Source organism: Rissa tridactyla, chromosome 5 (genome assembly GCF_028500815.1).
Source record: "Rissa tridactyla isolate bRisTri1 chromosome 5, bRisTri1.patW.cur.20221130, whole genome shotgun sequence".
In the NCBI taxonomy this organism is placed as follows: domain Eukaryota; kingdom Metazoa; phylum Chordata; class Aves; order Charadriiformes; family Laridae; genus Rissa; species Rissa tridactyla.
This window is the reverse complement of record NC_071470.1, coordinates 37,642,646-37,669,721: the sequence shown is the minus strand read 5'-3', so window position 1 is coordinate 37,669,721 and position 27,076 is coordinate 37,642,646. Positions and strand designations below refer to the sequence as shown.

General features: G+C 39.1%; 1 long non-coding RNA gene across 2 annotated transcripts; it reads right to left on the bottom strand.

Moving 5' to 3' along the window:
* Positions 1 to 25,562, bottom strand: LOC128910220 (uncharacterized). 2 transcript variants are annotated; one of them, XR_008466649.1, is made up of 4 exons: positions 23,543 to 23,670; positions 22,562 to 22,609; positions 16,484 to 16,627; positions 1 to 1,279 (listed from the first exon to the last, which is right to left on the bottom strand). It is a non-coding gene; the product is annotated as an uncharacterized LOC128910220 (long non-coding RNA). The 2 variants fall into 2 exon arrangements; XR_008466650.1 differs by lacking the exons at positions 22,562 to 22,609; positions 23,543 to 23,670 and adding an exon at positions 25,387 to 25,562.
* Between the last annotated feature and the right edge of the window lie 1,514 nt (positions 25,563 to 27,076).

The following is a 27,076-nucleotide window of genomic DNA, read 5'->3' as shown; positions in this document are numbered from 1 at the left end:
ACACACAGTACATAAACAGAAGGAAATGATGGCGTGACTCCATCCTGCACTGACCTTGAAGAAGGCAGATTTCTTGACTAATAACTGAAGTCTTGACTAATTAGTTAATTACAAGCTGCAATTATCAACTTTCTTTGTAAGAATTTCACTGCCTTCAAGCAAATGTTGTATGCACAAACTTGGCAAAGCACAGACTTTAGCCCTTCAAATCCAGTTTAAAGCAACAACCATTGTGATTACACTGAGAAAAACAGAGAGAAAAGTTCAGCAACACTGATGACAAACAGCACTCCAGGGAACAATAGGAAAAAAAATGTTTTTATTCTGCACGGGGTAGGACAGTGGAAGTTGCTCCAGCTCCTAAAGAAAACTTATACATTGCTTAACGTTGGTGATGGAGGTCGTGGTGGTGGCAGGGCTATTTTATGATTCTATTGTTTTCTTTGTACTTTCTACTTTTGTACTTCATTTCCAAAATAAGTGGATGGGAGCCTGGAGACACAGTGAATATTCCTAGCCCCATTACTGGCTCGCTGCAGTAAATGAAAAGGTCTCTTAACCTCCCTGTACCTCACACATCCCATTTGTGAAACAGGCCTTGCCCTTTTACCTCTACAAAGCACTTTGGGACTTAAGGGACTATTATCACTACATTCAGAGGAAAGCCAACAGCTCAAAACAAACAGTCCTGATGCTGGTGGTCACAATGCGAACCATGAGGATTATCCCTACCCAGAGATCATAGACTATGAAAAAATCTAGGCTGTTTAAACATATTCTCTGGTTTTCTTGTCCACCCAAGGAAAAAAGGAGAGGGAGAGGGAAAAAAAAACCCCAAACACTTCAAAGGGTTGGTCCTCTTGCCCAGAGCACTGAGATCTTAAAGCATGCTGTACAACATGGCTACAGCTCCCAAGCTAGAGAGAGATCAAAACTGCAGCTTCACCAGCTCTTCTTTGCAATAAAACTAATCACATTAGCCACTTCACAAGAATAAATCTTTCCTTTCCATTTCACTTTGATTTTCCCTTTTCATTTTTATCTTTAATGGGTAATGGTTTGAATAAAAATTTTTAGGTACAAGGAGGACAAGCTGGTTGCAGAGGGCATGTCTGGGATAAGACTGCAAGGTGGAAGCCCTGGAAAGGTCACCACCTTACACAGTAGGCTTGAAATTTGACCCAGTGGTTCAGTAATCTGCTTAAGGATGTATATCAGCTTCTGCATCGTCCTGGCTTGGAGGAAGTTTGTTTCATTTCAAAGCTTCCCTTTTCATCACCTAGAGGGAAATACAAAAAGAGAAAGAAAAATAAAGTATAAGCAGGGAAATATTTAATTTTTCACTGCTACGAGTTTTGTCATTGCTGAGAAGTAAGAAGTCTGGTCTGATATTGCCCGAACCCCTCAATAAAAGCCGATGACAATATGTCAATGAATAAATAAGAAAATACGGCCAAGAAGCCAAAGAAACTAAAGTTGCTGTTCTAACACTTTAATTCAGCTATCTGGGCCTGATTCTGTACAAGCTTGTACACTGAGACCTCTGAGGAAGGACTTCAGGTGTCTCCAAAGTAGGATCATCTACTGAGTGAGCTTCATATTTAGTCCTTGCCACCTAATTGGCAATGTTTTGCATAAGTGTGTGCTATTTTCTTGTTTTGTATGTTGTACAGAATCAGGCCCTGATTTTTGGTAGACTAACTGTGAGGGAACAGATTAAGATAAATGTAAATACACAGAGATGTTCTTGGCATTTTAGGCAAGCTTTTCTTCTCCGCATTAAAAATTTAACAAACACTTCAGCAGGTAGCATCTTGGTTTCTAAACCCCTGGACTCGCTTGTTTTCCTGACCAGGGGTTCGAGAGAGGAAGAAAATAAAAATTACTCTACAAAAAGCAGCAAATGGATTCCCAAGCTCCGCAAATCTTTTCAGCTTCTGGTATGCACAGTACATCAAACCAGTTTGTTGTCCCCTGAAGGAAGCTGTTTATTCATGACAATATTAATCAGGTTTTTTCCATTGTTTTCTGACCCCTTCCCTTCCAAAATCCTTCTTTCCCTACCTCCTTCATTTTAACGGCATTAAACAACATTTAACCTAAATAGTCAAATTATACCATCAGTTTCTTACTGCAGTCTAATGCAAATGAATAGCTGAGGAAAATCGTGCTCAATTTAAGAGGACTCACTTCTGCTATAATTTTTTAGCTTAAGTAGAGGTTTATAAGCCTGCATGAAAAAGACAATGGTCTTTCTTTTTCTTTTTCTTTTTTTTTTTTCAATTTTGATTTGGTTTGGTGGGGTTTTGGTGGTTGTTGTTGTTGCAATTATTTCTACATCTGCAATTGCAATTCAGGACCTGAAACTTGCTGTTCATGAAAAATTAGAAAGTGCATCTTGTTGTCGAAGGAGCTGAGGTTTGCAGAGAGATGTGTGGGGGTGTGCCCACACTTTTTCTGTCCTCATTTCGAATACAAAGGTTTAAGGAAGTGTATGCTGTCTGGCTCCCTGGTACAAAGGCAGGGGGACTTGCAAAGCCCTTGTCACTGCCATAAGCCAAGGTGTGACTTCAATGACGACCATTAGTCTAGAAAAAAATTCTACCATCAGAGACTTCAGGCATGTCATGGCATGAGGGGAGGAGAAGATGTTCCCAGATGGACTTCGCCTGCATTGATCAAGGAAATTAGAAATGCTCTAGGTAAAATCCAGTGCAAAAATGGTAGCGTAGGAGCGCACTTTGTTCAGTGTGCTGTGCTCTTCCTAAGGTGTGGAGTGGACCCTACATTCTCTCTTCACTGATGCCCTCAGGATATTTGGTCTGAGATGGAGTTCAGCAAGTCTCCTCTCCTGTATTAATAGAAATTTGGGCATCACTTTAATACGGACCATGTTTATAAACCAATTTCATTAGTATTTCTACTTTGCAAACAAGGAAACTGAGACACAAAACACTTAAGTAATATGGTCTGATTCTCATCATGGGGCAAAATTTGGAGTCTACTCCATTTCCGCCCCTATTTCTTATCAGAAAGAAAATAAATGTGATATTAACTGTTATTCTGAAGAATGGAGATCCACATACGGTATTTTTTAAAAGCTTAGATTTTCTTTCTTTGTTTGTTTAAAGAATTAATAAAAAAATGCAACTATTTATATGTTTTAGGAATCTGAAAATTACTGGTAGGCATTAATATGAACAGTTGAAATGGGTCTACAGTCCATTCTAAGGAACTCAACACGGAAATAGCTCTAAAATTACATTAACAGAGTACAAGCAGCACAAATTCCTAAACATATTAGAGCAACAATGTGCTATAAAATGTGGCCACATCTGTTCAAAAGTGTAAGAATAATAAGAGGTCTCTCTGCCTGGAGAAATGTAGTATGATTCAGGCGTCAGGCAAAGGTTCACTGCTATGATATGATAGAGCTGTCGCCTTTTAATATGTGATGCCAAAAAAAGAAGAAAGATTCATAGCTCCCTTCTCAGTCAATTTTAATTAGATTGGGGGAAGAGAAGGTTGGCTGTGGAGGGGGAGCCACCATATGCTGGTGATATCTGAACATACACAGACAAATACAATAAAACATTGCTATTTCTGTGTCTGTGTCTATCTGCTGCCCTTTTTCCAGTATACATTTAATAAGGAGGTCAGTGAGGAAAAAAAAAACAGAGCAAGCAGGATCTCTATGACTAGTTCTGGACCAGCTGTCTTAACTGGAAATCTTGGACATGTAGCTAATACATGCATTATTTTTAACTAAGAGGTCTCCGTTCCTGCAAATGCAGGCAGGTTTGTTTAGCCTCCCACATATGAAAAAATTTAATTGATTTCAGGGGGGCTGCTTTCACTGCTAGCATTGAACATCTGCTTAATGCTTGAAGGAGCAGCACCCTAATTTTCTTTTCCAAATAAACCTCATGACACATAAAGTAGTAACTGACAGGCAATAACCGTGTAAAATTCATTCACTCCATATGTGTTTACAAGGCTAAGAAAGAAAACTAATAGAGAGAGAAGTGTAGTTTTCAAAAATCTGTGAGAGGTAGTTTCACGTGAGATGCATAAACCATCTTATGAGCAGTGTAAGATGCTTTGTCAGGGCATTTGTACCACACTCATCCCTACGGTAATCTTAGTGTTTGATGTAGGAATTTAGAAGGAAAACAGTATGGGAAAATTGGCAGATGGTCCTGCAATTAAGGTGCTGAGCTGTGATTCAATGCCTTGTTCCCTTCCTCTCTCTACTATGGCAAACACCTGTGGTAACCTTGGGAGTTACTTTTCTATAGACTATAGAAACAGCGCTCATTACTGGAGCTCTGAATACCTCAAAGCAGTGCCAGCCCCCAGCAATCCGACAGAAAACACTGCTTTTTTCAAGGCAACCTGTGGAAGGAATCTTTATAATTTCTATTGCCACCTTCCACTTAATTTTAAATAGAGCTTTCTCACACGAGGGCCAAAATAATGCTAAAGTAAGCAATACCCCTGGCTCTCGTAATTTCATGGTAAAAAAATTTGCAAGGCATAGTTTAACCTTACTTTCATTGGTTGGTTTATTCATTTATTTAGTTTTATATGATTTTTCAGGAAGGGCAGAAGTTGAGGACAAGAGGGACAAAAGGCTTGAAGGCTCAAAGTGAAAATAAGCAGGCTGTGGAGTAGGACCTTTTGGAAATGTGATACTTTTTAGTGGGGCCACAAAGAAGCAGATTGAAATAGCACAATTGTGTCATGTGCCATTGGAAAATAACATGCAATAACTGCAACCCAGGACAGAGCCACAAGAGAGTCAAGGTCAAGTTGCATGAACAATCTTAACTGTGGCATTTCCTGAGTTTTACTTATTTGACTTTACTGCCTGAGCTTTTTGTTCTAGTTATTTTCTATTACATATATGAAACACATTCAACCTGCACATTATTCATTAATAGCTGGTGTTTAACAGGAAACGGAATAAAACCATGTGGGCTATGCATGTTTGTGTGGCAAAAAATCGCAGGAGAAATCTTTGTAATATTTCTTTGGCCTTTTGTTTAGGGGAGCTGCAGAGTGAAATATTGCCCTCAGGACAGAAAAAAAGACTGCCTGAGTCTTACATGAAGAAATTTCAGCCTTTAGCTCCAGGCGTTGCATCATAATCTCAGTAACCCTCTATCCCTAGGTGATACTTTACCACATTTTCCTCCACAGTCACTATTTATAGGCTGGGAGAGAGTGCAGACAGTGTGGTATGTTATATACACATGGCGGTTTGTTTTGTGTGTATGAGAGGAACATGAGGTTTGTTCCTAACAATTCAGGCAGCTTTATTTTATGTTCTCTGAAAATGTAGACACAGAAAGCTCTTTCTAGATGGAGTGGTGAAAAAGAAGTTTCTCTTATCAAATGGTATTTGGGAAAAAAAGAACAAAACAGCAAGCGAACACCCTGAAAAACAACTGAAGATATTCAGAGACCTTTTCTTTTGTTCATATCCTCAGTTCTGGAAGTAAAAAAAAAAACCTATCCAAAAAGAGTCAGTCAAGGCATCCTAGTGAAGGTTTACATGGATGTAATTGTAATCCAAACTCAGCCTTTTGCATCACGTTTAACTTAGCAACTTGTGAAGTATATGGTACAGTAACTCCACTGAGACAGGATTCATTGGACCTTAACCTTATGATGTCACAGCTAATCTAAGCTGGGCTCATAAGCTTCCTCTATGGAGTTCATGAAGAATGGTAGACAATTTATTCCAACTGTGAATGTATATATAGTAATGTCTTTCCCTCTATCGATGGTGTGGGTAACCTGGAGCCTATGTACATCATTTTTGGATAGATGAAGTAAAGTAAAATGTGTGTTCATAAGATCATAGGAAAAATCAGGTTGTAAGGACCATAATGAATCTCTGTTCAAAGCAGGATCAGCTCTGAGCTCAGACCAACTTACACAGGGCTTTGTCCAGCCTGGAGAAAGGCTGGAGGCTGTGCAGCCCATTTGAAAAGCCTGTTGCAATAGCCAAGCAGGAAAGCTATCCTCCTTTCCTTGTGTCTCAAGTCAGATTTTTTAACATGGAAACAGTTCTTTTTGGAGGGGACCTCAGGGATTTATGTAGTCCAACCTCTTACTCAAAGCATATGTCATCTAGAGCACTGCATGGCATATGTCATTAGTTATGAATCTTGATATCATAAAGGGAAAAGCATTTTCTCCTTTGTCACTGATATGGAAAAGAATTCTTTGCTGTCACATACATTCACTCTCTGGAAACTGCGGATTTAGATGTTAGATTTGCTCATTTAAATACGAGTGAAAGTTTTAGTAAGATCTTCCAAAGTGTTTAGTTCAGCAGAAGAACAAGGAAAGAACAGTAGCTACAAGGTAAGTTAGAGGATAAGAGGCAATTAGAGGATGTTAATGGACTGGGCTGAAGGAGAAGGAAAAAGGTTTTCTGAGACATTCAAGCATTGGGTGCTGGCAATGATCTTGTTTAATGCTTTCACTAATAAACTTGGCAAAAATTAGGAGTATGCTAATTAAACTGATGACAAAAACTGGGAGACATCATTGACACAGAGGAATGCAATTTACTGAAATAATTGAATGGAACTGAAATAACAGAAAAAGGATGAGATTTAATACTTTGAAGTTATAAGGTCACACACTTGGAGACTAGGAACAATTTATCTAGTAAAGCTTCAAGTTTTACAGTGCAAACAGCTGATAAGAAAGTATAACATGGTACATTAGTCAATCAGAGTATGTCTGTGAGCCACCAACGTAGTATGGCCATGGAAAAGACAAATGTGAATCTAAGGGGTATCAGGTTGAATACTTGAAACAGATGCAAGGAAGTATTAATTGCACTTTCCAAAGCAACAGTCTTTTCTGTGCATGCAGTTCTGGTCACTTCTGATCAATAAAGATATTAAACTTCTAATATTACATTCTTGTTTGGTAGAAGAAGGAAATTTAATGAGATGCAAGAGGGAAAGACAGATTCCACTTTGCCTCATGATATAGTATGAAACTACAGAAGATTTAGACTAGGGGGAAGCAGACAGCCAGGCTTTAAATTTCTGATGTATGAGATCAGTTAAGAAAGCATGATCTAAATTTGCACTTCATTGGTTCTTCCTTCTTTAACATTGTTATAAAAGTTATGTATGCAACCAATATTCTGATGGAAAAACTAAGCTTTGTTTTCTCGGAATAAAACGGTTTTTTTCTTTAAGTTCATCTGATGTTAAGAGAGAGCTCTGATCAGTATGACAATCACGGACATATTCTTTCCTCAGCAGCAATAGTCCAAATGAACCTGACTCGCTACCAAAACCATGGTGTTTGCTACCTGGCACATGCTGGGGATGAAGCATGCTTCCAGCTGGCCTGCAAGAGCCAGTGTGGAACCAGTCAAATAGTGAACAGAGAACCCTTTCTCCTCTGCAATATCAACTAATGTGCCATTTGCCAAAAACATCTTGGTAGGCTGAAGGAGACACATCCCACAATGCTGAATAGCTTCAGGTTATCAAAATGACATACCTTGCTAAGACTTGTGTCTTATTTTCCAATTAGCCCAAGTTATACTTTTTTCCTTACAAGACAAAATGGTCTGTGAAATCTTGGAAATGAGTTTCCTTTCCATTTTCCCATAGCATTTTCTGTCCTTCCTAGGTAAATGGTAACTGAGAATACAAAAAGATCAGGAAAAAGACCTTTTCTAAGTTGCTGGTGGTGTCACTGTGCTCAAGATGAGGGTTGGACTGAGAGAACAGGTGATAAAAGTGGCATAATCCTTGTGGCTGGAGCTGCACATTTTTAAAACCTAGTTTTATACACAGAAGAGTCCAGGTAAATAATGAGGAACCTGGAGATTAAGGCAGGGACTGAAAGCAAATAAGTGACCTGACCTAAAGCTTGCCAGATGGGCTTTGATAAATTAAAGAAGAATCTACCTGACCATTCTGGGTTTTATTAGATGGCATTTAAACGGGGCCAAGACCAGTGAATAGAAAAAAATATCTAAGTAAAAAAAAAATGCTCTGGCATATTGGTAAGTGGAAATAATACTTTTGCTTCGCTTGGAGGGAGAAGAAGGAAGGTAAGCTTCTACTTATTGTTGCAGTAATTATAGATATCAGGTCAAGAATACCTTCCCAACAGGAGCAGTCTGTGCTAATACACTGTGCTTTTTATAACTCAGCTCTTTTCTTGACCATTTTCCTTTGCAACAGGTTCCACAATCTAATTTTTGCCTTTTGAAAAATGGCTTGTTCCAATGGTAGAACACCAGACACCACCAGCTAATTTATCAAAAAGCCATTTTTTAATCTATATCATATTTTGTTGAAAATTTTGAGACACATACCATGAACATATTAGCAGATATCCACCAAAGAGTGGTGGTGTATAATCCATCCTACACATACCCGAATTTTTCTTACTGTTAAATTTTGAATATGTTGCACAAAGAGATTATGACATTGTAAAGTGTCTGGTGATCAAAACAATATTCCTCCCTCTCTCTTGAGGAGCAAAGCCTGTACGTAGTCCACACAGTAGCATGCGAGCAAATGCACATACCTCTGAAAAAGGACAGAGAACAAAATCCTCAACCTAGCTTTTTCTGTACATCAAAAAGTATTTCACTGAAATCAAAACTAAGTGGAACTGAATACTCTCAACAGCCATCTAGCCAAAGAGGAAAACAGCGGGGAAAAATTGAGAAGACAGTAACAAGCAGAAAAGCAGACAAATTGAGTATAACAGCCACCGATGCAATAATCATAATGAGAGCAATTGAATTGCACCTTGAAAGGTCACATTTACTTGCAGCCCATATGGGTCCTGTATGTGTGTATTTGCACAAAAAAGCCAGATGGCAGGGCCCAACCCCTCTCTACACACACCCTTGTTTCTATCCAAGCTTGCAGTTCCCAAGGGCACTGTCACCTGTGCTATCCCAGACTTCCTGGGGGAATCTCACTATCGGCTAGAGCGCACTCATCCCTCCTTATGGTGCAGTGCCTTCACCTACTGCTCTCCCTTCCATAGGTGGTAGCTTAAATGTACAACTGAGCCCCAAATCCAGATGCTTTTCTACTTTTTAAAGGAGCCACTAGGCTAGGATTTATCGATGAGCACTTTGCAACCAACTGATGGAACAGGTTTGATGTGAACTGCTGGTGGACACGTTAAACCGAAATGCAGCATTAATCAAATTATGCTGTGGTCTGCGATAGATCACTGCATACAAAAAGCACAGACCTGGCAGAGGTCTGACTTATCCCAAAGTGCAAAAGGAGCTACAGATTTTACATAGCAGTTACCACAGCGAATGCTTCTCCGTCACTGAAGTTCACAGCAAAAGCTCAGCACAAATAACAAGCTTAGTCACAGGATCAAAGAACCGATGAGAGAAGATCATTGGCTACTGTATTGTTTCCTCCTAATTTTGTGGTTAATTGTCTTTTCAAACAAGAGTCCTTAAATAAATGTTGACAGTAAAAAAAGTCTGAATTCAAGCGGCACATTGAAGCACCATGTCACATCTGTGTCCAGTAGCCAATGTTACCAATGCCTGCTGAAGTCTAAAGTCACTTCATAGATATTTCAGTTAGGTGTTTAGTGAAAGCCAAGTACCTGTGCCCCTTCTGTAGCTAATGAAGAGCATCAGGAAATTCCAGAGGTGCGTTCATTTTATCCTTGAAAACACCTTCCTAAGAGAAGGTGACAAATTTTGCAAAGGCTGAAGATAAGCAATGAGATTTCCATCTAGGACAACCACTCATCCATGGATAAGCAAGTCACCTAAAAACAGGTTGCGGCACAAATCCAGAAAATCATTTGATTTTGCATCTCTGGATTTGTCCAAAGATGTTTTTTAACTGATTTGTTACTGTGCCCTTCTGATTACTAAAACAACATGGAAGATATTAATTTAACATGAAAATACACCATTCTATGCTCCTTTATTATCCTGGAATTAAAAGAATTCTGATGATGAGTTATCCTTTCCACTTGCATTTGGCCTTCAACCAAAGGACCTCTGAATCTTCTGATGAGCTCAGGATAGCCATAGAAAAAAGTATGTGCAGAGAATGTGAACCAAAGCAACATGATCTCAGTGTCAGTGGCTGGGAGGGGGGATAAAATACAGACTTTCTCGGTAGCTTTCTGGAAAGCACAAACTAAGTGAAGCATCAGTATGTGAACATTTGAGGAGAAAGAATTACTATATCAACATGCACCAAGACCTGAGTTTCTCTCATTGCATTCTCATCCAGAAGTTGCATAACCACATTAGCGCATTAGTACTTTGGGAGAAGACTAACTGTGTAAGACTTAGGAGCTTTATGGTTTCCTGACAGGAGCTGGCTCATATCCAGCCAGCTAAGAGCTTGGGCAGAGGAGGTTGGGGCTGTCTGCACCACCCATGCAGGCATGACCTTGCTTACATTTAAATCTGCAATGAAACATCTGACCCCTTTTAAAGAGGGACAATAGAGACTCCCCGTGTTTGGCCGTGTTGTCGTAGCAACTGTAATTTAGCTTATAAAGAGAGTGAATGCAGTTGGCCAAGTTCTTGCTGTCCAGCAAACAACAAAATCCCTGTCTGGGCTTTAAGCACCAGCTCCGAACAGTGAAAATAGCTCAGACTGCAGGTCGTGCATCCAGGCACGGGTAAAGGCAGGTGGATAGATATGGAAGTAATGTCAATAAAAGCAGGATATATTAAAAATAATAATCATCACAAAGCAAAATGCCAAGAGGAGCTGAGCTATACACATTTCTGAGACATTAATTACACTTTAAAACTTTCTTCTGTCTCTTATAGGTTCCACTGGTCTATCCTTACAAGGCATAGCCATATTTTTCAAAATTCAGCCTATGATATCAAAGTAGTCCCTTCTGGCTTGAAAAAATGTAAGCTCATCAGTGTTCCAGACTGGAAGAAATGCTGTCACTAAATATAAACCAACACCTCTTTTCCTCTTCCTATCTTTTTAATTTTTTTGTTTTACTACATACAGTGAAAACTTGGTCTCTTAAGCTACAGCAACTAGTCCCAGCGATGAGACTGCATTTCTGCTTGGGGGATGGTTATGGTTTTTTATTTCCAACCACGTGCACTCCCTGTCAAATTCCAAGTCATTTTTATTTAATCTGATTCTCTATCAAGCTGATTCTCTGTCTCCCAAGCCTTCCTGTCTTCCAGCTGGGCATTATTTAAAGCAGTGATTTGCAAAACATTAAAGAAGGCATATAAATAAATTACTGTCTGGAGAGTGAGTCATCATTATTTAATAGGAGACTGTATCATAAGTAGTGGCTGCTTGTTGGCAAAGCAGGCCCATGCTACCCCCAGTTTTATCCTGCTGTTCTCTGCTGCTCTCCAGCTTTCTGAGGGCTTGTCCTGCTCTATCACATCCCATGATATTTTGCCTCCTGGTAAACGAGGCTCTTACTCTGGACCCCTGGTGTTACAGGAGATACGGACAGCAAAGGCACACCAAGACCTGAAACACAAGAGCTGCCCCATTGTAACGTGGGTTCAGAAGAGACACCTTATGCCTAGGGTCCTGTTAATCTCTAGATGCTGGTCAGCTGAAGGGCATCCAGAGCACAAGGGTGAGAGCCTGTGGGCACACTAACATGTACAGGCTTCCCCGAGAGAAATTATGGAGTGTGCCACTGCTCCTGAAGACATTGTCTGGCCGTGGGAACGGGCTAGGACTCAACTTAACTGAGAATGTACATGTGCCCCAGTTGCATCTTAATTTCTATGACTTTGGGGCCTAAATTAAAGGAATTTATCCAGAGGAACACCTGACTGTGCTTTTACAGTGTGGAAAGGAGGAGAGTAGTGCAAGAGGGATTACTTGGTACAGAGACAGAGATCCCTCTCTCTTCTACTAGCGCCACTCAGTTGTGTCTCCCAATATCTCTACAGAGACAGTTTATTTCTTCATGTTCAAAATTCTGCTACAGAAGCAAGTGGGAAGGATACAATTAAAATAATCCTCAAGCACTATTCCGTCTTCTGTCCTACCTTACACTTGCTACGGCCTGGTTCCCAATTATATTCTTTATTTTTAAACCCTACACAAGAGCCATACAACGACCCCACCTGAGGCTTCATTTAAAATTCTTCCTCCTCCCCATCACAGTCTTCAACTTCTGTCTCCCAGTCACTTTGCACTGCTGGTCCCAGTCACCATCTTAGCAGTGGAAAAGCTACAGTCAACTAGAGTAACTGCATGTTACTACCTTTAAAAATAATGCAGCAAAGCCTCCCAAAAACTCAAATGCTACCATTCTTCATTTCCACTTCCTCATTCATGACTCCTCTGGAAGAACCTGACTTAGTTAAATCCATGATAATCTCTCATATAGTGAGGGTTTTTTTGACTGTGGTGTTATCTGACAGGCAGAGTTCCCACTGACAGCCACAACAATACTGACAAATCCCTTTTTATTCACATTGCCTTGAAGTTTCCACCCCATCCTTTCTGTGTGCAGAACAGGTGTGACCTTAGTGTATCTATTTTAGGCCCTTAGTAGCATTTGAACAGGTATGAGATATTTCCTGATGAGAATGCCAGCTAGAAAAAGGATCGCATCTGCATCTGGCGTCAGCCAGTGTAATTCCTGTAAAGTAAAGATCCAAGAACCATTGAAAGCTGTAATAACTTCCACTGTCTGAGGACCTGATCAGAGCCTCTGCGCATTTGCATAAGGCCGAATGCATCTAAAGGATCACCATAAAAATAAACAGAGGGAGATGATTAATTATTTTCTAATTTTTTGGTGGACTTTTTATTTTACTTTTCTGCTCAGACAGTTTATTTCTAGAGGTCACAAGAAGGATTTTGAGTCTCCTCTTGGTGCCAATGGGTGTGCTTATCAACTCTATTCTTGTTTTCCCTACAATGACTTGTAAAGAAAAGCCAAGTGGGGTGGAAAGAGGACAGTCTTAAGATCCAAGCCAAAGGTTTTGTCAAAAACTAGCAATGCCATTTCAGTTTTCTGTACCTCTGTTTCTTCTTTGGGTAAGCCAGGCCCATCTCCTCCTGTGTGTTTATACCATACTTAGCTTAGCAAGACCCCAATCTTAAATGGGACTTTTTGATAAGCTCTTATGAAACAGAAATTTACTCCACTTAACTTATGTACTAATGCATAGTTTATGGCCAAAGGGGACTACAAAGGGAAGAACATCCAAGCTAGTTATCTGCCTCCATCTATCACTTACATTTGGAATGAAGACTAAACACTTAATTCCTAAATAAAGCATCTAATAGTAAAAGTGCCTTTCTCCGTAATAAGTGACTAAGAAGCAATAGAAGGCAACCTATGAATCCCGAGTTATGGTGCTTTGAGTAACAAAAGGAAATTGGGAAAAGTTCCAACGTATGGAAAACGAAATTAAATTTGGCTTGGAAAGGAACCATGTTCATAGCAATGACAGCCAACTGACCGCAATGGTTATACTTCATATGTATCACCAGGTATGGCAATCCTTGCTCCTAGTAATGGCCATTTTTCCTACTTGGGGAATGCAGAATAAAGTGATAGATCGCTATTATGCCTTTATGCTCATCAAGGCTACAGATTAATTACCAAGGTTCTCTCTCCTCTTACCCTCCAGCTTTTTCCTTTCTTTGGCTAAGAGCCAGGATAGAAAATATGTTTACTGTCAGCAAAAATACCCTGTTAAAGTAAGCAGAAAAGAATAAATAATTAGCAGCCCCTTAAAAAAAAAAACTTGGGCTAAATTGTTTTCTACTAGCAAAGATAATCATCTTAATAGGTAATTTTTATTTGGTTATGGTTTATCTGGAAATGGGAATCATTAAAATGACTCGTCAATAGAACAACCAAGGCTACTAACGAGGTGTAATTATAACATAAGATATATACAATTAAACATTATAAATTGACAAGTCCTTGACAGCCTGTAGTGAGCTAATCTCCTGCTATTGCTCAGAAGCGTTAGGAATATTCAGTGCCCTTTCTGAGCTAAATGCACGCTTGGATAATACATTTTCCTTTCCCAAGCTCTCCCTGCAACTAGATTGCACATTCGTCATTTCCCGGCAGTATTCAAAATGGAATTTTAAAAGAGCCATTGAAACCTATTTGTCCTTTAGCCCATGGTTATGACCATTACTACAAAATGTGAGTATATATATCTGATATACTGAGAAGTGGCGGTATCCTGTATTCTAATGCACTTGCATCCAGCACTAAACTACTGTGAAGGCTGATGATGTTTTGCTGGAAAGGATGAGGAATATATGCATGTCTCATTTAAAAACCCACCTGGTGTTGATATTTATTAAATGAACTTCATAAGCAGATGATAAATTGCATTTTTATGCCTTCCTCACCTGCACTGTACCCTTTAGTCTATTTCTCTCCCTGAGTTCCTTCCAACTTTCAAAATCTCTAAATGGCCTCAAGCAGCCACTGTATTATTTTTAACCTTACCATGTAAAGCTTCTAGGGCTTTTTCTCCATTTTGCCTAAACACGGAATTTTTCTTGCCTGAGATTAGGGTGCTCTCACTTGGATGAAGAATGAACAATACTGTTTCTACACAGGTGGAAAATCAAGTCTCTTATAATACACAGAGCCTCTAAGCAAGTTGAGGAATTCTGTCATTGCAAAACAAAGATCTCCAGCTCCATAACAGGCCCAGTATCTACCCCTAAATCCCACTCTGTGACATATAATGTATGGTGTCCTCCAATTACAGAAAACACTGTTTTAGCTTATCTTACATTAAAGGGTTTTCAAACATTAGCTTAGATTTCTCCTATCTCTTCATCCTTTCCAGTTAGACTAATGGTAACTGAAGCACATGACTGCACATATGGAATGAAAAATGAGTCACTAAAAGCTCTGAGCCATGTTTAATCTGTTTTCCCTAATCACAAGTAACGGAGTACTGCAAGTGTGGATGGCCCTGCTTCCCTCTTCCCTGTGTTATAGACTTGTCCAAAAGTTAAGAGCTTCTGAGTATAGGAACGTATAGCATTTCTTTTGGTCTGTTCATGAATAGTTTATAGAGGGCTCTCTGGCTTTTAGGTTACTCTTATTGCTTCACATGAATGCTCGTTTACCGCTCACTGGCGGGTGAACATCTGTGGTCAGAACCTCAGCTGGTGTAAATAGGTATGTAATGGAGACTGGATGATTTTTGCCAGCTGATGATCTGAAATAAGACATCTCAGCATTGAAAATCTTCCATTTCTGATTAGACAGAGAAGAGAAACACTGCATGATGTGAACAGCAGCTCTTGAAATAAGTATCTTGAAATTAGAAAGGGGAAAAAATGTTATCTGTGTTTCATGAGTAGACTTGAAATTTCAGTACTAGTCCAAGATCACTTTTCTTCCATTTTGGAGTCTTCTATATAGATGCTGAGACCACCTCCATAACATCAGAACACTTTCCAACACCACACTGAGCAACATAATATAATTTGTTATGTTTATTCTCCTGTCTCTGTAGCAGGACAAGCATGTGCAGCGAAGTACCTCTCTTTCAAAGGGTTGTGGGATCAGTTTTTCTTTTTTAGAATGTTATTAATTAGGGTATGTGAAGGCTGGGTGTCTTTTAATAAATTAATATATTTTTATGGAGGGGTGAAAAAGCAGGAAAAAAAAGCAAGTATATTTCACTTCTACATGAAGATGGTAAGATTTACAAGCATAGTGTCCTGGCCTCCGTGAATTTACTACTCATCTGACCTTTTACTATATTAAAGAAAGTCAAAGTGTGGCAAAGAAATGAACTTTTTGGCCATGATATTTACTCTGTAGTTTTACATGGTCTTTATAGATATTCTGAGCCTACATCCTAAGTCTTGAAGATAACAAGTGAGTTCATGTATGGAAAAAAATATGCCTTGTTTTTTCTTTAAACAAATAAAAAATTATGATGAATCTATCTTAGTCAAAAAGTGGAGTTAATTCAAAAAGACAAAAACTGTAATCTTTTTTTAATGGTGAAAATGAGGAAAAATGACAGCTTTTATGTATCCTTATTTTAGTCTTAAAATCCTACTTAAAGAAATCAGGAAGAGAAGCTAAAATGTCTGCAGAAAAACAAAATGATAAAAACATAAATACATCATAAGAAACAAAGCCAAAAATAGAGAGGAGAAAGGTGGGTATCAGACCCAGAAACTGTGTATGAGAAGCTCTGGGCCAGATTTTTATTGAGGGGTTGCTCCTCTCAGACCACTTCCAAAAGTATAAATACTTTGCTCCCTCAAACCTCTGAGGAAGGAAGGGACAATTATGTTGCCCAATATTTTTAAATGGAAAAATGCCTTGCTTTTTCCCTTGGGGTGACAACATTTAATGGGTAATGAACGACTGACTGAATCCCTCTGTGGTTCTTGAACTGCTGTTCTATGATAATTCTAAGGAAATCCTTCTTGCAGAAAGCCAGACCAATAGACTAAGCACTCACCTGAGATCCTTTTTAAATTCATGGTTCTTTGATTGTCACATGTGGCTTCTTCGTGAGACTTCTTTAAAGCAGGAGACTTTTCTGTCTGACTTCAAGATCCAATGTCAGCAGTGTGGGGCAGGCTAGGATTCTTCCTGCGGGCTTCTAGAAAAGGAGAAAAACACTTAGACAAGGATTTAATTGTAAAGGAAGAAAAGCAGGTCCAAGAACATCTTTCCACTTTGTTAAAGAGAGGCACCAATACATCAGAAGTAATAATATTTCACTTACAGCTTGGATGAAGGGGACAGAATACATGTAGAAAGGAAGATTTTGCCTATCGATGCCTATCTGTCTGTCCCCATAGCAAGGAGCTGCGTCCTGGCTCCTTTCCAGCAGCTCAGTAGAGCCATGCTGCCTGCACCACTAGGCTGACCAGCACTGTTTCATTCTTTCCTCATACTTCTCTCTGAGTCAATTGTCTTCTTCAATTCTCAGAGCTATTCTCTCAATGCCAAAACATCTTCTCCCCCACCCTGCTTTGTACACGCTGTCTTGGCCAATGACCTTGAGATGGAGATGCGACAGCCTTAAACAACCATAAATAACAAAGGTAGCTTTGATAGGTTTTTAGTTCTGGAGTAAAGGTGTTTAACTTAATCCTCTTGAAACAGAGGAGGGGGATGGATCAATCCAGACCAACTCATTTTCAATCCACTCTTTCAGCACGAACTGACATAACTCACAATGACATCTGTGGAACCAAAAAAGTACAAGCCACGTTAAGCCCAGTCAGTAGAAAATAAACTATGTTACTATTTTGTTTCCATGCATTGATTCATGTCACCTTTTTAGATTTTGTTTTTCTTCTTTTTTAGTTATCTGTATTTTAGGAAAATAAATAAAATCTGTATTTATAGTAGAAATGCTTTTTTTTTGCTTGTACAGGTAGGTGGCAATTCCTACACCACTAAATCCTAACAACTGCATCTATTAATTTCATTTTACAAATTTGGTTTGTATATATAGCCAACTCAAACTATTGTACAAGAGTCAAAAATACGCCAAGCATTTCCTAACTTAGAAAAACTGTGATTAAACTCGGTTAGGATTCAATAAGCTCTGCAGAGGTTAATTAAATTTTTATAGATTTATTCGTCGTTCAGTGCTGTAAAAGGCTCTTCTGTTTTGCTATCGTTGCCAAGTTGGTGATGGGGGAAATTGAGAACGCTGATCTACATCAATCTTCTGTGTTGCCAGACATTGAAATAATTTGCAGAATATTGGTATGGCATAAACTGGGGAAATAAGGAAGAAACAGAACTACATCTGGAAGCTGTTTGGGTAATCTGTGGGCTATCGTGAATGTTAGACTTCTGCAGGCAGAAGTGACATATTGAAACTTTCTCTCACTGGGAATTAGCTACAGAAGAATGAACACTTTTCATGTTGCTTTCAGGCAAAATGGATAGCCACTTTTCCACCGAGGCTGTACAAGAGTGGAATGTGGCAATCTCACTTCCATGAAGCTATTACACTTACAAATAGTAATCAAGCACACAAGTGGGTTGTCTGCTTTTCCAAATTACTGGAAAGGCTACTAGATACTAGGTTACTAGCAGTAGTGTATAGATAATACTGTAGATATCTACAGCGTTTCATCTAGAAAACCCAAGTGGGGGTCAGTGTTTTCTTGAACTAAGTGTGAGGCAGGCAGGTAGCAAAGCAAAACAGTCAATGTCCCAGGAGGATTACAATCAATGTGTTACATATATAGCAGCTGGCTGTGATGTAAAAAAAAAAAAAAGATGACGGCTCAGAGATTAAGATAACAATATAAAGAGTACTTTGAAGGTGAAAGTCTCTTCTCAGCTTCTGCTTAGTCTACTCTGTAAATCCCCTGTTCAGCAAAGCCAAAAACATAGAATCATACAATCATTGAATGGATTGGGTTAGAAGGGACCTTAAAGATCACCTAGTTCCAACCCCCCTGCCATGGACAGGGACACCTCCCAGTAGACCAGGTTGCTCAAAGACCCATCCTTAAGTCCAACTCTCTTCAGCAAAGCACTGTGGCATGTGTTTAGTTTTTAGCTTGTAGTGAAGTGTTCTGCTAAATATGGATTGACTGCTGAATCTGAGCCTGAGGATGTTGTTAAAATAGTGGTTAGAGGAGATGCAGTTAACATTATTTATTAAAAATGTTTTAACAGCATTCCTTGCAAAAAGCTGCATAAGGAACTAATCTGTCATAGGGTAAATTTCTGCCTGGGGTTAAAAACTGGTAAAAAGACAAAAAAGGGCCAGACTTGATAGTCACATTTCATCACAGAAGGACAATTGTCACAGGAATCCACAACAAGAATGAAACTCTGCAATGTTGCCTGCGGGGTTACTAGCTATGTACACCGAGTAGCCTGAAGTATATCTGGGAACAGTTGGGTTTGCCCAAAAAAGTTGTTAGAAATTATAGCTTGCCTTGGTTGTTTGGGTGGTTTTTGTTTGGGGTTTTTTTTGTTGGTTTTTTAATGGTTTTTTGGGGTTTTTTTGTCTTTTTTTAACAAGGTGTAGATAAACATCATCCTGAATATTCCAGTTATGTTGTGGATCCATTGCCCCAAAACTGCATTGAATAGCTGAACTCCTTGGAGGATAGCTCTTGCTTTCTTTTTGACATGGAAAATATCTTGCATAGTCCAGGCATTAGCTGAGACAAATAGCAATAAATATTGTTAATAATCTGGAACAAGGCCTTTAGCAGAAAAACATTTTTTTTGCCAGGAAAAGTGTATTTTATGTGACATAATTTAGATCAGCCAAGAATAAATAAGACTTTGGAGAATTCTAGATGGCCAGACTAAACTATCTGCACAGCATTTGTGACAGCTGAAATTCACTGCGGATAAATTCAAGGTGATACACGCTGGAAAGGACAATTCAACTGCTCATACGCATAGCTGAGTTATAAATTAACTGCAATCATTCAAGAAAAAGATCTTGCTGTCACTGTAGACAACTCCATGAAAACATCTGCTCGCAGCAGTGATCAAGAAGCAAACAAAATGTCAAGATGTATTAAAAGAGTGTTAGGGTTTAAGGCTTGAAGTATTATAATGCCGTGGCCTAAGTCACTGGTGTGCAGTCACCTTGAACATTGTGACCAGTTTTGGTAACCCCCCTTCAGATGTAATTTATTGGAAAGAGAAAAGATTCAGAAAAAAAGATGTGAGGGTAACATTAAAATAAGCAACACAAACATATGAATTGAAAAGTTCAGTTTCTCCTCTCTTGCAGCACACATTATGGGGTTTGCCACTGTCTAAAAGCTGAACACAAAGAACTAAATTTTTAAGAATTTTTTTATAACTAATATGTGCAACCTACTCCTACAAAAAATCAGTTCAAGAGGTTAACCACTTCCAAAAATAATTGTCAATAACACTCAGGCTTAGAGGTAGGTATCACTAAGAAGGGACATAACCAACCAAAAGGAAGCCAGCCAAATGGCAGATAAGGACATTTGGAGGAAGCATTTCCTCTGGCCAGGTTGTTGAATTCATTAAAGACCTCTCTGGTTTTTACACTGCAGGTTCTCCAATTTGCCTAGTGTAGCCTAGAGAATTTCACGCCATTTGCAACAGATGCATCACATGTGCAGAGGCATCATAGCTAGTACATGTAGAGGTACATCACTGGCAAAGCATGCTAACAATTTTTTTGCACTGTTAGCTATTATACATGATTACTATATTCCTTTACTTTAACTGTTTTGGCCTATTTCCAGATTGCTTCAACGTGCCATGTTATGGTTTTGTGTTGGATTACTTTAGAATAACCTACCTGAATCAATGATTGGTGAATTAGCATTGCTGTATACAAACTTCTTGCAAGAGAATGCATCATGGCAAGATGTTAAAATAAAGACGTCAAAGTAAGTGTTAAAATACAGCAAACTCAGAATATAGAAGGAAAGGTAAAATTTAGACCAAAAGACTTGATAAATGAGATGAAAGTTCATATCATTCAGCAGGCAAAAAAATATAAGTTCAGTGAAGGGAAAGAAATATTAGCCAAATACAGCTTTGGGAATTATTTCCCGACAAAAACATTTTAAGGATCTGAAGCACAAAAATCTATTTTATGCTTCTCTATGCAGTTGATCATGCGTTCCTTCAGGCACACAAATCCTATTGACTACACAAGATTTATGTGCAGAGAGCAACAATGGGATCAAAACTGAGGTACCAGCCAGTTAATATCAGAGCAGGGCAGGACGCATTTTTTCTGTCTTTGCAAAAATGCATGCAATTTGAAGAATAGTACCTGTGCATATAAAGACAAACTTCAAAACAACATTAACTGTGAAAAATAAGAAAGAAGGAAGGAAAGAAGGAAGGAAAGAAGGAAAGAAAGAAGGAAAAAAAGAAGGGAAGGAAAAAAAGAAGGGAAGGAAGGAAGGAAGGAAGGAAGGAAGGAAGGGAGGGAGGGAGGGAGGGAAGGCAGACTTATCTCCCAGGCAAGTCTGGTGGTTAGGATATTGGGAAAGAACAGACTGAAAGGTAAGTCCTAATATGTTCAAACAAGCATTCACTCAATTTTATGTAAGGTAAATTTATCAGATTTCCAAAAGATTTCATTATATCAGCACCTAAGTGGTTCAGACACTATCTCAAGGGGGGACGTCTAGAGCTCAGGTTCTTCTTGAACTCCCTTTAGAAGGTCTGATACAAATAAAAATGTAGCCAAAGGAAGTGGTATCACATGTTGCTATCTTATAGCATCTAGACCACATAAATTTACATACTTGTCTCATGAATACAAGCGCCTGGTATCTCTTTTCCACTGAACTAATGGGTCTTTGGAATAGCTGACAGTGTCTCTGTGTCCCTTATCCTTATTCTTCTTCAGTTTGACAAGAAATCCTGCCTACACCCAAATGCCTTTTCTGACAAAACTGATATATAGTTTGCTTCAAGAAAAAAAAGAAAAGTTTTGATGAAATTGCATTTTATCAAATAAAGGATAATTTCTTAGAACTGTCCCAAACAGTCTTGGGTAATACTTTTTCTTTCTTTAGAGGGACCTACCTTGCCTTAAAAATGTACACACTATAGAAATACACTGCTAGCCAACTCTTCATTCAGACACATAGTCTCTCCATGTCCACATGATAGCTACTGCTGTACGTATAGCTTAGTAGTAGAGATATATTTTGGCACATTCAATAGTTATGAGACCACGTCCCTGCAAAAAGGGACTGCCAACACCAATAGAATCTATTTCGTACTCAATATGTAGTATTAAAAATTAAAGCTACTCTGCAACCGTACTTAAAGACACAACTAAATTTATGAAGGCTACTCTGTAAGAACCTGATTCTAGCCCATCTAGCCCAGCCCTACAAGCCCAAGGATGCTTGTAGGTTTGCTTCAATTATCGTAGTGTTCCTTTCCTGTTTTTCCAGTAGCATCTATAAGCTGTAAGCTGGGACAACAGTCTCTTCAGTCAAATATTGTTTGTACAGGTAAGTCCGTCTAGAAATATGGGAAGCATTGAAGTTAATGTGGTTCATGCTGTGCCATTTATCACCTAAATTAGTCACCAGTCTTTTGCATGCTTTTATCCCATTGCAAATACAAGGTAAAACAAGTTAACTGAAAATATCTTAATTTAAATGAACATATTTTATTTCATACGTGCAACAGATATAGAGCCTGAATATGGGTACACACAGTCCTTGAAGAGCTGAATGGACAAAGCCTTGAGCAATCAGGTCTGATACCTCAGCTGACCTTGCTCTGAGCAGGAGGTTGAGCTAGAGATCTCCTGAGGTCTCTTCCAACCAGGGTGATTTTACAGCCAGTGACTGTTGTTGAGAGGACGGTCTATAACTTATGGTAAAACAGCTACAGGTGGTTGTTTACTCATACCTTGAGTTCAATGTTTTGGGCTAATTTTATTATGTATCACTGGAAACTGATACAAATTGACTGTCTCAAGAGTGAACGTTTGCCCAGGCAGTTCAGGAAGTTGACTCACTACTTTCCAAGAGTTTTAGAGAGACACAGTTTACTCTATGGCATTGGGTTCAGCACTCACCTGTTAGCATACAATGTAAAGAACACAGTGTTTTTCAGTTGGTGGTGCCTAAAAATGGAAAAAAAAATGAGTTTTCCTGATTTTTTCCTCTGAAATTTTGCGTATTTATCTTGTTCAACTTCCATCCATCTTTTGCGTCATTTTCAGCTCAAGGTCACTGTGCACCACAAAGGCATCCTGCACCCCAAGTCAGCAGCAGCAGCGGTTACCTCATCACTACATACAACGAGTCCTTAAGATGATATAAATAATGTATTTAATAACACCATTAAACAGGAAGAAGAGTACAGACCTTTGCTCTGTAAGGTCATTTTCAAAGTTAGGTGGCTGGAAAACTGCTCTCCTCTTACTATTTTGTTAATATATGAGCCAAACAACATATGGACTATACTTTATCGACCTTTGTGCCCTTTCTTTATCTTCCTGATCTCTAGTATCCTGAAGATGATTCTTTATTCTCTGGCTTATTAGTGTGACAAAAACAGACAACTGCCATTAATTAGGCATTTAGCACCTCTTAGTGATAGCTTAGTGGCATTCATTTTCCATTCCCTTTTGCTGTAGAAAAGGGAGGGGGAGGAGAAAAGGAAGGGAATAAAGGAGGCTGCTCATCACTTTATAGCTTGAGCTTTCTTGATTGCAATTACTTTTTTTTTTTCTAAATCATTATGAATCATGAATATTACATAAATGGAACAATAAGTTTGAATGGTATCCACATGTATTACCCTATCCGGCTGTGATGTTGGTGGGTGGAGATAATTACTTACTTTTATTCATTAATCACCGTGCAAAAATCCTGATGGACATTAACCAACAAACTTTCTATAACAAGCGTAAGCAAGTTCCTTAAATTCTTAAATATGCCCTTTTTTATCAGCAGGCACATCTTCCTGATGGCGTGATCAAGATAAATCATGTCGTTTTTGAAAACAACCCTCACACCTTTGGCTTTAATTTCAAATCGACGAACATGCTTACAGTCATCCATTTGTAAATGCCTCAGCTCTTGCTCTGAAGGTGCGACATCCACCAAGCTGCCACACAGCTGTAATAAACTGGATGAAAGAAGCTTTCCATGCAATATCTGCTCCATCAGGCATTCAGAGTTGGCACAAGCACTGCATAATCAAAAGGGAATAATGTTACACTGTCTGTCTTGGTTCAGCTTGAACTCCATGCTCCCATTCCTTTCTGAACCCATTTGCATCTCCTATACATAGAAATCCTATTTGGAAAATGCTATATAGCTCATGCTATAGAATCCAGTCACAGAGGTAAACACAATGTTTTGAGGACAAATTCAATGTTTATTAACTGTCTCTGACAAAGACTGCTTCAACCACTTGTTTAAAGTACACAATGATGAAGAATCCATCTTTTTCTCTGCTCTGATACCAAACTGTCTTTAGTAGGAAGATTTTCTTTACTTCTAGACTTATCTTCTTGAGGAAAACATAGTAGATTATCCATGGCCTATCTATATATGACATGTCACTATCCTTGCATGGCATATATCTAAAACAAGAAAATCCTTTCTCTCCCCATCCCCTCCTTCCCCCAGCCCATCCCCCCTGATTTCCTTATAAATTATAAACCACCTGCTTTTTGCAAACTGAGTCAAGCCTCCAGGCTTTGGAAGTTCCTAGCCTCTAGCATTAAAAGTATAAATGAGTCATCCTCTGTAATCATTCTCAGATTAGTGTTATATTTCCCTCTGTTCCTCCTTTGACCATCCATCATGATGCAGACAGGGCACAACTTCTCTGTGGCCCAAAATCATTTTCACTGACCCACTAAATCTAATCACATGCAAGGATGAGACATGGCCACAACACGATATAATCCACTAGCAAAGTGATTTTTTTGAAAAGAGAGCTTTCCAAAATGTTTGTGAGAGCAGTCCCATTGAGACTATTCTGGCACGCTTACAGTATCTGGGAAGCTTTTGTTTTCTGCCCGCATTGTGATAAATATCAGTGCATCCACCTGAACGTTCTTGAACAAAACTGAGTTACAAATATCTCAGCAACAAACTTATCAGTCCTTTAATTTGCATAACTGCTCAAAATACGTTTCTCCTATTTCTCCCACTCTGTTGCACAGTGCTACTATTAATTACTGTTGCACAAAGTGCTCCAGTGAAACTGCTTTAGAAATAAATGCATACAGTCATTGGCTTCATTTATTCTGTGTATTTCTTGTAGCTATTTTTCTGGGGCAAAAATCTGATTTGTTACCTTGTAGTTCTGAAATGGGGCATTATGTTTACATGTATTTTCAGAGCAGTGTTAGTTTGACATTTTTCGAGCCTGTTACAGTTGAAAAAAATGGAGAAAATGGGAGCGTTTGCCTCTTGGAAGGTGGAACATGCTTAAGCAAAAGCAGTTCAGTATTATATTGAAATCTGATATAATGAAGTCCCACCACTGACCTAGTGAACCTGCCACAGAACTGCATCTGATACAATATTAGGGTTTTTTAGCATAAGAAATGTTAAACAAATGGAGACACTGAGAGCCAGCAAAATTGTACCAACCGCTTGAGCATGGCAAATGGGCAAAGTAATTATGCCACACACGCTGCACAGAAGAAGAGGGATAACACAAAATAAAACATAAATATGCCCTTTGAAATTCATCTGGGAGTTGTTCCACAAGTATCAAAACAAAATTAAACTCGCTGAGATTAAATCTGAGTACCCATAAGTACAGAGCATCTTTGACAAAAATGAGCCAGTGGACCATGAAACTCTCTCTTAGGGATAGAGTATTCAACAGAAGTGTACCACGATCCTTAAAACTCTGGAAAGCTCCAGTTCCCACCTGTGAGGTTTACATCAGAGCTGAAGCATGACCACATTAGAGGTGTTACATTCAATGTCACGGGTAGAGGAGGTGGTGATACAGCAGTAGAGGTGCCCAAGCTTGCGTGTCCATGCTCCAGCTGTTGCTATTCAGCAGCACCAAGGATCCTAGAGCATAGAGAGACAGAAAATGGGGTCCTGTTTTCTAGCATTTGGCACCTTTTTGGTCTTGCAAGTCATCTCTGTCTTGTGTAAGTTCCCTGCAGTTTAGAGGAAGGGAGGACTACAGAGAGATGACTGCGCCCACCAAACAGGTTATTTGACAGCACTAAGTTTAGTGCATTACTTGTCTGTCTGTCTTCAAAGCTGCTTAATGAATGACAAGATAGTACACAGTTCTATTTCTGCTACACTTTAAATGTGGGTTTGGTTTGCTCTGAAGCCTCTTTCATTGGTCCTTTCACTGTCTTCTTCATATTCCGACATCTCTGACCAGCTGGGCCTTAGGCAGTCAGTACTATTCATCTAGCAAGGTGCCTCAGTTTGTACAGACTTGTAAGGAGACAGAGTAAACCTGATGCATTGAAGGATTACTCCCTGTACAAATGCCAGAGCGAGATGCATATGCCAAGTCATTGCATTAAGAATGTACAAATATTTAACCTGTCCTTGCATAAAAGGAGCCTGCTGAAATAGCCTCCCTCTCTTTGAAAAATATGATCAAACTTCACTGCTGCCTTTTAAAACTGCGCTGTGGCACTACTCACCTTTCACGTTGTTTAGTGGTGGCTGAAGAAAACATGAAAGCAGAAGACTCAGTTCACTGCCCCTTTCAGTCAGAAAGGGTTTCAGCCCACATCCTTCACTTCACAGAACAGAAGTTTAATCTTTTTCAGCTTCGGTCTATTCTGGGTACTTTGTATTTCGCTTCTTAATGCTGCTACTCAGTACATGTGTACAGGAGAGAAAAATGGCATAAATGTCTCTCTCTAGCCTGGGGCTTCATTTGTCATAGATCTCTGTTGCAGTTGCTTTCCTGGGACAGTTTATGTAATTCAACAACCACCATATAACATGTTTAAACTGCCCAGATCAGATGGAGAGAACACAGAATTATGTTTTTCTCTGATCTGTCAGCAAAAATTTGCAATCACTTTTTTTTCACATTATTATCTTTCCTAGCCCCCTGACTTCCAAGTTCTTGTCTGCAGAGAGTAGCAGCTCCAAAATACCATGATGGCAAGTACCTCACCTGTAATATTCCTGCATGACCCCATATACGATCCATATGTGTCAGCTGTTAATTATTGTCGCCTTCTGCAAGATGGAACAGATGACGTTGAAAGTTCTCAGGCTGAGGAAGGATTTTAGCTCAGGACTCACACCTCTTAGATGAATGTACCGTTCACTGAGTTACTATATTTTAAGGGAAAGATCACAATCATATCTATCCTTGGGTATCCTATGAAGGTGTTTCTTAGCTGGGGTTCCTCAACATTCCTTGACTCTATTCCAGCTTAAGTCAGAGACAGATGTTAAAATTCTTATTACAAGACAGATGGATCTTTATGAGGACATGCATGTTTGAGATGCTTTTAGGCAGAGTTAGAAACAGAGCCAGAGATTGTATGGATCATAATTTGTGAGATATTTTCCTTAATTTTACACAAACTCTTCTCTGAGTTTCAGTCCTTTGTTGGGACCTGCCC